The sequence below is a fragment of the Petromyzon marinus genome, chromosome 42, assembly GCF_048934315.1.
Source record: "Petromyzon marinus isolate PM22_M1 ecotype Great Lakes invasive population chromosome 42, UKy_Petmar_22M1.pri1.0, whole genome shotgun sequence".
Taxonomy (NCBI): Eukaryota; Metazoa; Chordata; class Hyperoartia; order Petromyzontiformes; family Petromyzontidae; genus Petromyzon; species Petromyzon marinus.
In genome coordinates, this window is record NC_133708.1 from 7,403,861 (window position 1) to 7,416,028 (window position 12,168).

General features: G+C 49.5%; 1 long non-coding RNA gene across 1 annotated transcript in view; it reads right to left on the minus strand.

The window, feature by feature from the left end:
• Positions 1–11,151, minus strand: part of LOC142930609 (uncharacterized) — a 36,709-nt gene extending 25,558 nt beyond the window's left edge. The window contains exon 1 of the long non-coding RNA XR_012946560.1: positions 7,759–11,151. This is a non-coding gene — a long non-coding RNA (uncharacterized LOC142930609). The remainder of the gene's footprint in view (positions 1–7,758) is intronic.
• Positions 11,152–12,168: the final 1,017 nt, after the last annotated feature.

The window sequence follows — 12,168 nt, forward strand, 5'->3', positions numbered from 1 at the left end:
ATGACTGTTTGTGTTACAGTCGAAACGTCGTGAGAATTTTATTGTTTTATAGATATTTTATTATTTTAGTGTTTCCCTTCAACGTGACTTTACCGAAAGAACCAAGGATATGTTGAATTTCAATTCTCAGACTGTCACCACCATCTGACACTTTCTTTGCTCGATGAATGAGCAGATTTCTGTGCGGGGTGATGGTGTGACTCTGCATTCAGATAGGCGTCCGGATGCGTTTTATTTCGGTGAACGCTGTGTGTTATTTTACCATTTCTACCCCGTCCGAGCAGAATATCCAGAAATGGAAAAGTTCTGACAGCTTCCACTTCCATGGTGAACTGGATGGATGGCTTTTGTGAGATGAGATGATTTAGAAATGCGTTCAGTGTATCTTTGCTGTGTGGTCAGACCACCAATGTGTCATCCGCATATCTAAACCAAGCAGATATTTTAGTGTGCTTGAAGCTATTGCTTTTGTTTCAAAATCTTCCACGTACAAATTCGCTATCACAGGAGACAAAGTCGACCCCATATGCTGCTCCTTCCTTTTGTTTATAGAAGTCACCTTGCCACAAGAAGTAGGTGTTCTTTAGACAGTGTTCAGCTAGTCTTGGGATGTCTTTGGCTTAACCTTTGTTCGTTAACAGAGTGTCGAGTTATTTAACTGACTCGTTGACCGGGACCCTGGTGAACAGAGAGGTCACACAAAAACTTACGAGAATATCATTAGGGTTAAGCTTAATAAATTTAATTATATTTACGAGATGTTCAGAGTTTTGATGAACGACGAGGTCCTACCGACGTAGGGCTTTCTTTGTTTCGTTACGTATTGTGCTAATTTGTACGTGGCAGAGTCCATTGTACCAACTATGTCTCTTAATGGGACATCAGCTTTGCGAATTTTTGGTAGCCCATAAAGTCTTGGTGGATTAGATGCCCTTGGTTTGATCAGGTATTGCTCTTCCTTTGGAATTGATGACTTGGCAATGATTGCCGTTGTTTTACGTTCCAAGGTGCTGGTTGGGTCTCGTTTAATTTTAATGTAGTTACCTTCATCGAGTAAATCTTTGATTTTATTATCGTAGTCCTCACGGGGCATCACAGTCGATCGGCCCTCATCGACAGCAAGAACTTAGATGTCTTTATTTGCTCTGATATTCTCTTAAGGCTTTTGCTTCACTGAAGTTTTCATGAACACAATAGACAGGAAGGACAAGTTCAAAGGGCTCGTATAATGCACATGCATAATGCACGTTGACTCAGTTATCCCCCTCCCACATTGTGCAAGAGCGCAGAAGGGTGGTCACCACATCTACGCCTCTATATAAGGAACGAAACAGTAAGACTCCTCCACAAATCTGGTTGTCGCCTGATGAAGCTAGTTGTAATTACTGGCGAAACGTCGTACTCAGATTGTAAATGTTGTGGCTTGGCTCTGCAACACACCGTTGTGTGCTGTACTAGTGACGAATTGGCCACGTTCTGTTTACGTGACAACCCTTACTAGTTGGCTGTGTCGGGTGGTGGCGGGTTTTAACGACACATTTATATATTTACGCGATCTAACCCAAAAAGCTCTATTATGGATGATATTGTTCGCGAAAGCCTGCTACGTGTTAAACTGCATACATGTCACAACAAGTGCTACCCACTGCGTGTCGAGTGTACAGCAGCAGCAGTAGCAGCTGTGGGATCTGGCGGAGGTTGGGAAGCGTTGTGCGAGCGGTGTAGCGGCAGCGGCGGCAGCGGTGGTGGTGGTGGTGGGATCAACGGCCTTGGCCATGACGACAACTTGAACTTGAAACAGTTATTCTGTCGGCACAGTCACATCATCGAATATAATCTTGCTGCACGTGGCCGCCTGGAATCGGGCACTGTGGAGGCCAGGGTTGGTGGATCACCGCAGAGATGTTGCGCCAAACTCCCGTCTACCCTTGGGTGTCGAGAAGGAGCCGCACCTTGGTCTGCCAGGACGCGGTAGCACCACGCTTGCTCATCGCTCTCGAAGTGACGGAGAGACAGAGAGAGGGAGAACGACTCGTAGGAGAAACCACAGACGAGTGGTAAGACGGGCAGCAGACCACTTTGTGAGCCTTCTTCGCCAACAATTTCCCCCGGCTCTGCTGGCCTCCATAAATTGACGTCTTCGCGCAACAAACGAGTGTTGATACGAGTGGGAGAATAACCGCGCTGTGCGCAAGGGGGCAACCCTCCATTCCATACAGGTGCAACGGATGAAGATTAGATTTTCTCTCTCGTCATCTCCTTGCGAGCCAGGGGCTACGGCTCCTCCTCGACACCCACGGGTAGAAGGGAGTCTCACAACATTCACGCGGTGATCCACCAACCCTCGCTGCTGCCTCCGCAGTGCTGGATTGCGGACAGCCGCGTTCAGCGTCAGCACCATCCACCTCCCACCTAAGCAAGTGATTCAATAATGGAAAACAAATGACATGCAATGGCCCTGATAAGGCCACCTTTCGGGAAATAGATGGCTTTAATAACTGTGATGAGAAGGAAAGTGGCACGATTTGGACACGCATGTGGGATGGACAACACCGGGCAGAATGAAAGGTGTGTTGTCGCTGTTGGGACAAACGGAAGGATCCGGAAATAGTGGAATGCCTCACAAGGAAACGTCTTCATGACGACGACGACACTGGAAGAGATTGCTGCCAGAAAGATGTGGCCACTACTGGAGCATTATGGCACCAGACAGGGGAAACGTGGAAACATGCGTGGCGACATGTGCAGCGGGCACCTCCGGGCGATCTGCCCACGGATCGTGATGATGATGATGATGATTTTTTTTAATTTAAAGCTTTCGTGACTGCAGTAATTCATATTCTTAGCTCTTTCGGCAAAGTCACGTTGAAGGGAAACAATAAAATAATACAAAAATAAATAAAACTGCGAATTTTCTGCGTCTACCATCCTGTCTAACCAGTGGGGGCTCCGGCTCCTCCTCGACGCCCACGGCTAGAAGGGACTTTCACAACCCATCTGCGCGGTGATCAACCAACCCTCCCCGCCGCCTCCACGCCAGCGCTGGAGCGCAGACAGCCGCGTGCAGCTGCGGGAGCCACAGGCCGCCTAACAAAGGCGGCGCGGTCAACGAAATTAGCTCTCACTCCACGCCGCCACATCGTTTAGCGCGTGACTGCATGTTGCATGTTGTACAAACCGCAAAAACCCTCCGCCCCCCCCACCCTCCAATATCCCTTGCACGTCAATATATCTTTAATATTGCCAGATTGCAGAGGCAAAGCACACAACAGGTAGGGTATTTGTAAAGCAAACAAATGATAATTTCCAGTTGTTTGGGATCATTTCGCTTTCGAGTCGATTGTTTTGTTTGGCTTTTTTTTTTTTGCCCACCGGAGTGTGAACTGAACGCGCGAACCCAGAACGGTCCCATGTGGGTGTTCTCACGTCTTAACGGCAGCCTTCAGAACCCTTTGCTGAAATGTGTCTGAGCGGCTGTTTCACGGGCGTGGATAGCATGCACACACGCACATATATATATGGAAATGGGACAAAGAGACAAATGAATAGGGTACTAACGGGATAGATACGAGCGGGAATTCCTCTGGAGGCAAATTATAATAAAACGAGATTATGTTGGGGGTAATAAGAGTAAAGGCAGCACATGTGCTATACAGTATAGAGAAGTAAGGAGTAAGGATTTGCATTCATTGGGTGTTGAAATGCGCCATTACCCCAGAGCACCTTGCATCATTAGTGCTCATCTCCATCAATGGAATGCCCAACTCAACTTTGGGTCTAATTCGCTTTTTTTTTAGCCTAGGGGACCCCCTGATGGCTGTGGGCCTGTATGGCCACAATACGACGCTGCACCGGCTTGCAACGTTGGCCATGGATCTGTCCAGCAGGGAGCGAGCCGTGTTGCGATTGGAGGAGGAATGTCAGCCAGGTCAGGGGTCGGCCACCTTGCGACTCCGTGGCCTCGCGGGGGGCTCTTTAAGGGCCGCATTGCGAAGCAAAAATGTCTCTACTTGTTATTTTGGTTGCCGAACCCTGACCATGGGAGTCCAGTTTACTATGATAATTCAGTTTACCATGGGAGTCCAGTTTACCATGGGAGTTCAGTTTACCATGAGAGTTCAGTTTACCATGAGAGTTCAGTTTACCATGGGAGTCCAGTTTACCATGGGAGTTCAGTTTACCATGAGAGTTCAGTTTCCCATGGGAGTCCAGTGTTCCATGGGAGTCCAGTTTACCATGATAGTTCAATTTACCATGGGAGTCCAGTTTACCATGAGAGTTCAGTTTACCATGAGAGTTCAGTTTACCATGAGAGTTCAGTTTACCATGGGAGTCCAGTTTACCATGATAATTCAGTTTACCATGAGAGTTCAATTTACCATGGGAGTCCAGTTTACCATGGGAGTCCAGTTTACCATGATAATTCAGTTTACCATGGGAGTCCAGTTTACCATGAGAGTCCAGTTTACCATGAGAGTTCAGTTTACCATGAGAGTTCAGTTTACCATGGGAGTCCAGTGTTCCATGAGAGTCCAGTTTACCATGAGAGTTCAGTTTTACCATGGGAGTACAGTTTACTATGATAATTCAGTTTACCATGGGAGTCCAGTTTACCATGATAATTCAGTTTACCATGAGAGTTCAATTTACCATGGGAGTCCAGTTTACCATGGGAGTTCAGTTTACCATGATAATTCAGTTTACCATGGGAGTCCAGTTTACCATGAGAGTCCAGTTTACCATGAGAGTTCAGTTTACCATGAGAGTTCAGTTTACCATGAGAGTTCAGTTTACCATGGGAGTCCAGTTTACCATGGAAGTCCAGTTTACTATGATAATTCAGTTTACCATGGGAGTCCAGTTTACCATGGAAGTACAGTTCACCATGGGAGTCCAGTTTACCATGAAAGTCCAGTACCATGGAAGTCCAGTTTACCATGAGAGTTCAGTTTACCATGAGAGTCCAGTACCATGGAAGTCCAGTTTACCATGAGAGTTCAGTTTACCATGGGAGTCGAGTTTACTATGCTAATTCAGTTTACCATGGGAGTCCAGTTTACCATGATAATTCAGTCTACTAAGGGATACCTGTTTACCATGATAATTCAGTTTACCATGGGAGTCCAGTTTACCATGGAAGTACAGTTTACCATGAGAGTCCAGTACCATGGAAGTCCAGTTTACCATGGAAGTACAGTTCACCATAGCAGTCCAGTTTACCATGAGAATTCAGTTTATCATGAGAGTCCAGTTTACCATGGGAGTCCAGTTTACCATGAGAGTCCAGTTTACCATGAGAGTTCAATTTACCATGGGAGTCCAGTTCACCATGGGAGTCCAGTTTACCATGAAAGTTCAGTTTACCATGGGAGTCCAGTTTACTATGGGAGTCCAGTTTACCATGAAAGTTAATTTTACCATGGGAGTCCAGTTTACTATGGGAGTCCAGTTTACCATTGGAGTCCAGTTCACAATGGGAGTCTAGTTTACCATGGGAGTCAAGTCTACGATGGGAGTCCAGTTTACCATGAAAGTTCAGTTTACCATGGGAGTCCAGTTTACCATTGGAGTCCAGTTCACGATGGGAGTTCAGTTTACCATGGGAGTCCAGTTTACCATGAAAGTTCAGTTTACCATGGGAGTCCAGTTTACCATGAAAGTCCAGTTTACTATAGGAGTCCAATTTACGATGGAAGTCCAGTTTACGATGGGAATCCAGTTTACCATGAGAGTCCAGCTTACCATGGGTAGGAATCGGCAACCTGTTGCTCTAGAGCAGCGTGCCGCTCTTTAATGACTGCTCCGTAACGCATTATTTGGCGTACCTTCACCACCACCACGGTGCATTTTTGTGGCTCTTAGAATATTGTTTTTTTACCGAATTCGAAACTTCTTGTTATTTTGGTTGCCCATCCCTGAGCCAGATGATAGGGGACAAGATGTGAGCAGCCCGACTGGATGACGCAGTAGAATCAACATTTGTATTCGTAATTTGTTTGTGCAGAGTCCCAGGGTCCGGGCTGAGGTCGTCAGCTCTAGACGTGCGGCCCCTTCGCTTTGATCGCTGGCCGCTGCCTGGATTCGAACCCGAGCGTCCAGCCGTAGCCGGCTCCTCGGCGATCTGGCCAAACCTCGAAGTTTGTATTGCTGGTTTTCTATTTTTGTATCGACCCCGGCGGGTATGATGAGCTTCAGTCGATTTTTTGCAACCAGCGGTGGATCTATAAGCATGCCAAGGGAGCGTGAGCAAGCTTCTTCAATGTGCGTATGGTGTATGTAGAACTTCTTTCGCACCGTGCATAGCCAACCGTGCTTATCGGAGGCGCGAGGGAAGGACAACAGCATGGGGTCCTACATTCATGAAGATAAAACAACGCTCAATGCAATTTATCAGATGAATGCAACAAAATAAGCCACGTGCTGGGATCTGGCCCGGGTTCTACTGCATCGCGCACTTTCAGATGCGCTTCTGCGGCCGCCTGGAACGTTCTCCCTTCTGGTGTTCAGAAGCCACTGAGAGCTGCGTTTTGTGTTTAGTTTGTTGTCCTTCCTCCGCACCTCCGATTAGCACGCTTGGCTACGTACGGTGCGAAAGAAGTTCAACGTACATCAGTGGCGTAGTGACGAGATTGTCAGCTTAGGGGGTGCGGCAATCGTTCGGGTGGAGCCCCCCAATATTAGATTTGTCTCTTTGCATGGCCACATCCAGGCTCATATGAATATATTATCGTTACGCTCACGGTCTCGACCATTCAACGCTGTAGGGCTCCTCCGTGTTCCCAAAATAAGTTAAACATTTTCTTGACACTGTTGTTAAAGACACGTCTCACGGTGATTTTCGATTTGAAGCTTTCGTGACTGCTAGGATTCATCTTCTTTGGTTCTTTCGGTAAAGTCACGTAGAATGAGAATAAAATAATAAATTGATAAAATAAAATAACACAATAAAATTCTCACGACGTTTCGGCCACAACACAAGCGGCCTTCATCAGGTGAAGGGACGAGACTGTCTGGAGGACAGCGCTGGAGCGAACACAGCCAAGCTCAGACCGCGACCTTTAAGCTGTGTGAGAAGAAACAGAGCGCCTTGACAAATGAATTAGCATAGAACTCGTATCTTTGGCCACTGGGGGGGGGGGGGGGGGCAAGGCACCCCCTGTCTTCTGCCCCCACGATCGTTACGCTACTGACATGCATACGCATAACCTGGATTTGAACTCGCATCCTTCTGTTTGGCAGCCCACGTGCTCCTAGCCACTGGGCAACTCGAGTAGGACAGAGACGCGCAGGGCGCTGTTAATTCCCCCCCCCCCTATTGAATACAAATGGACCGTTCCGCCGGCGTCGAAGAAGCTCCACATAGCAACGGCAGCTCTCATCCGCTCGCACCGTACGCGAGAATTGACTGCCGGGCCAAACCAATCCGCGTTGAAGATCTGTCTAACCGCATAGCAACACTAACATTAACAACAATTCAGAAACCAAGTGGAATCCCGGCAAATTTCAATGACACCCAGCGCCCGTGAATGTTTCATTTGGAAGAGCACGAAACTCTCTGGCCCCACATTCATCAACCCTCTTGCTGGCCGCTAAAACAAAGCAGAGACGTGACACAGATTTCGGCGGCGCTCTTCCCACCGCGATATTCGAGTCGCGACGCAGGTGGCTCGCAGGATAGAGGAGGAGGAGGATTTGCACTTTTATTGCGTCGTCAAGCGGACGCATGAAATGTGCCATGGAGTCTCGTGGAACACTTACGGTGAAGGGCTTCCTTGACGAGCGGCGGCAGCGGTAGCAGCAGCAGCAGTAGGTTGAGAGGACAAATTCGGTCCACGAGAGATTATCGCTCTCTCTGTTCGGAAGGGGGTGGCCTATAAAAACGTTCACAGTTCAAACGAGTGCATCTGAAAACATTTACAGAATCAGAATATTGTACTGATACTGGAGGATTCCGAGGAGCTATAAAGCTCTTCATTTTTAAACAGATGTCCAGTAGGTTGCGGGTCAGAACGTTACGCCATCGAACAGGTGACGATTCCGCTTACAACTCAAACAAAATCCACGGATGCCCCAGATACAAAAAAAACAACAAAACCAGTGTCTGGCTCGGCACGACGTTTCCAATTACGTAAAAAAATAAAATAAAAACTGCTTGACCCGAGCTATAAATAGTCTGACACTTGCTTTGCCTTTGTAATGTTCGCCTTTTGGCGGTCGCTGCTTTAACACCGGTGGTGAGACAAGGCCACAAAGAAGGCCAATCAGTTAAAATAATTATCAGAGTATGTTCGTTCGATTGTGTTTCTGCCACAAGTCCGTGTGGTCAACGCATACTTGATGCCTTGCAAAAACGGTGTCTATTCGGTCTTTGAACATCTTAACACCTATACTCTCTGGTTCTTTCGGTACAGTCACGTAGATATCTACGTAGATATATCTATTTAGAGAAATCTACTTTAACGAAAGAACCAGAGACCATGTATTCCTGCAGTCACGGAAGCTTCAAATCTTAACACCTCCTGTCTTATTACTGGCAAAAAAATGCCCCATAGATTTTTTATTATTGTATTGTTATTATTGTTACTGCTGTTGTTAACAGCCTCTACCGAGGAGTAGAGGAGGGGGGAGGAGAGATGCAGAGTCGGAAACATGGTCGCTATCGCAGAGAGTGAAGCTCGCGCGAGGTGAATACTGATTGAGGTGAACACGGGGCGAGTTGAACACGGGGCCAGGTGAACACGGGGCCAGATGAACCCGGAGCGAGGTGAACACGGGGCGAGGTGAACACGGAGCGAGGTGAACACGGGGCCAGGTGAACACGGGGCGAGGTGAACACGGAGAGAGGTGAACACGGGGCCAGGTGAACACGGGGCGAGGTGAACACGGAGAGAGATGAACACGGGGCGAGGTGAACACGGGGCGAGGTGAACACGGGGCGAGGTGAGCACGGAGAGAGGTGAACACGGGGCGAGGTGAACACGGGGCGAGGTGAACACGGGGCGAGGTGAACACGGGGCCAGGTGAACACGGAGAGAGGTGAACACGGGGCGAGGTGAACACGGGGCGAGGTGAACACGGGACCAGGTGAACACGGGGCGTTTCACATTTTGTCGGATAAATAAATAAACGATGGCGAGCCGTCTTGCGTTTTACACAAAGCGAATCGATGCGGGATTACCGGCACATACATTGGTTGGCACAACCACAAAGAGCTGCCCACGTTTCCACCCGTGTAGCCTCCACAGGCTATTGGGGCAAGTGCTTTTAGCGGAGCACGGGGAGAGCGGAGGTCTCTAGGCAGCCAAACCACGCCCGGCCTGCCCATTTTCTGTCTCCACAGTGGCGAGGTTTACGCACCGGATCAGATACTCATTTAGGGGCTGAGTCGACCTATTGTTAGGATCAGGACCTGTTCTGATCATTAGTCACCGTCGTTGGCTGTTGAATGGGAATCAAACTCGAGGTTCGGAGCGCAGCGCGCTAACTTCTACCCTTCTTGACGCACGCGAACTGCAAAGATCCACCCTATGGCGTTAACCGACTGTTGGGGCAAGTGCTGTTAGTGGGCACCTAGTAAGGCCGGCACGCGTGCCGAACTTTGTCTCCCCGGTGGCGATGTGTGCACACCGCACCAGGTACCCATGTGAGGCTGAGTCGACCTACGGGAGGCACAGGGCAGGTTCAGATAATCGTCACTGGTGTTGGTCGTGAGCGGGAATCGAACTCGGGTTGCCGGGTTCATAGCGCAGCGCACTGACCGTTACCCTACTGCGCCCCATACAACAACAACCGCAAATTCGCCACTAAGTAGCGGTGACGTCACCACGACGCTTGTGCCAGGCTATGTGCACCTTGAGGTCACGTGAAGTGTCGAAAGCCCGCTGGCAGGAGGTCACGGGGCAGACCCAGATGCCACGGGTCGACTGACTGAGACGACTGGCTGATACACCACCTGTGCCCCCTGCTGTGCCAACTTGCTGTGCTTTAGCCACCCGGCGCTCCGCTCGTTGTTGTGAGCGTCGCTCCTCCGCCCTCCGTTGTTGTTGGAGGACGACTGCCTCCAACTGCCCAGTAGCGTCCGTCACGAGACTCCTCCACAGAGGCCGATCTTGACACCCCTGGTACCAGTCATTGGTAAGTCCACTCAGCTCCACATCATCCTGTACCACATCACTCCATCTCTTCTCTAGCCCGTGCTGCGCCCGTTTAGCCCCTTCGACCCGGCCGAACAAAGCTGTTTAGGCATGCGGTGACTTGGAATGCGGGCTACATGGCCCAGCCAACGCTTCCTTGGCTGCCGGAGGAGCTCACCAATTGGACTTTGTCCAGATCTTTCAAGGATTTGTGAGCTCCTCACACAATCCATCCTGGTTAAACCCAGGATGGGTCGTAGGCAGGCCAGCCTAAATGTTTCTAACCGGCAAAGATGCTCCATTAGGGGGGGTCCACGTTTCACAAGCGTAGAGAAGGAAGGGAATGACTGTGGTCGAGTAGACCTGAATCTTCGTGCGGAGCGACAGATCAGGTAGCTTCCCCACAACGCTACGCAACCGATGAAAAGATAATGCCGCTCGACTGATTCGGAGTGAGACCTCTGCTGTTAAACCGGAGCCGGTCATGAGCACACTGCCCAGGTATGGGAAACTCTCCACTCTCTCCACAACTGCCCTGTCACCAATTGGGAGTTTGTGGGGGTGCAGTGTCCGATGGTACAAAATACCTAGGCAGGTGCTTTGTTTTGGTGGGGCTGATGGTAAGGCCCCATCTCTTAGTGGCACGCTCCAGTCTCAGCAGCAGCGTCTCCAACTCCTTCTCTGAGTGAGCAGCAATTACCAGATCATCGGCATACATAACATGGTTGAGCAATAGGGAACCATCCCTTGATCGTACCCGGGCATCGATCAGCCTCCCATTGTATCTGTACCAGATGGAAATTCCTCCGGTACAGCTATTGAAGGCTTCACGAACTACGTGGTCAAAATAGATGTTAAATAATGTGGGAGCAAGAGGACATCCCTGTCGCACCCTAAGGTGTACAGGGAATGGCTCTGACTCCCGGCCACGTAGTTTTACCCGGGCCCGCTCACCATCATGAAGGTCCTTAATGATCGTGAGCAGATGGTCAGGGACTCCGAAAGCACGAAGAACAACCCAGAGCCCAGGCGTTCTGATGGAATCATCGGCCTGAAGCAGGTTAATAAAGCAGAGATTTAGGTCTTGTTGGAATTCCCTACACCTCACGCGCCCGTGTGTGTACACACACGCGCACGCGCGTGTGTGTACACACAAAGTTTAGTCTCGCAGTAAACCAGGGCCGTGTCGTGGACGCATCGATGCATCTCGTCATCGAGACGGAGCCGGCGATGTAAATCCGCGGGCCGTGTCTCGTCAAACATTAGCGGGCGGTGTCGTCTTCTTTTTTTGTTTGCCAGGCATGAAGTCGCGGTGACTGATGTGTGCTGCGATCAGAGCCTCGTCTGCGTCTCTGAAGTGTAATTCAAAAGTTAGCCGCAGAGCTGAGCCTACGCGGGCGCGAGGAACGTGTTGTGACTTTTCATCATTTTTGAATGCACAGGGCTGGGGGGGGGGGGGGGGGCATTTTCGCAATTCGGGTAACTTGCCTGATGGTGCTGCTGGTTGTTGTTGTAACTTCCAGCGAAACGTCCGCACCCGACTGTTACATTTGGTGTGAGTTGCTCTCTAACAACAACAACAACACCACCGGTGAAGCCATAGTCAATCCACTGCTGGATCAAGGCCTCTCCAATCTATCATCAACACCCATGGTACATCCACTGCTGGATGAAGGCGGCCTCCCCAAAGCGGCCATCACCTTTCGCGATCTCTTTGCGATGTGTAAAAAAAATAATCCACCTGTACACGAACTGACTCAGCCTCGCTCCATCTCCTCGAAGGTTCGGGCTCGCGGATGCGTTTTTCACCATACATTACTTTTGTATTCTCAATTGGCGGGCGCCCTTTAGAGTGGAGTGTTCCTTCCCTGGATACATGCGTGTCCCATTTTGCTCCCCTCCCCCCCTTCCCCACAAGTGAGCTCTGGCCCCACGTTCAGTCCGTGGAGCAACTGGGAGTTACGTCCTTTTAAATAATCTCGAAAACTGATTTTTATTACAACTGCTTTTTGTTTCGATTTAAAGCTTTCGTGAC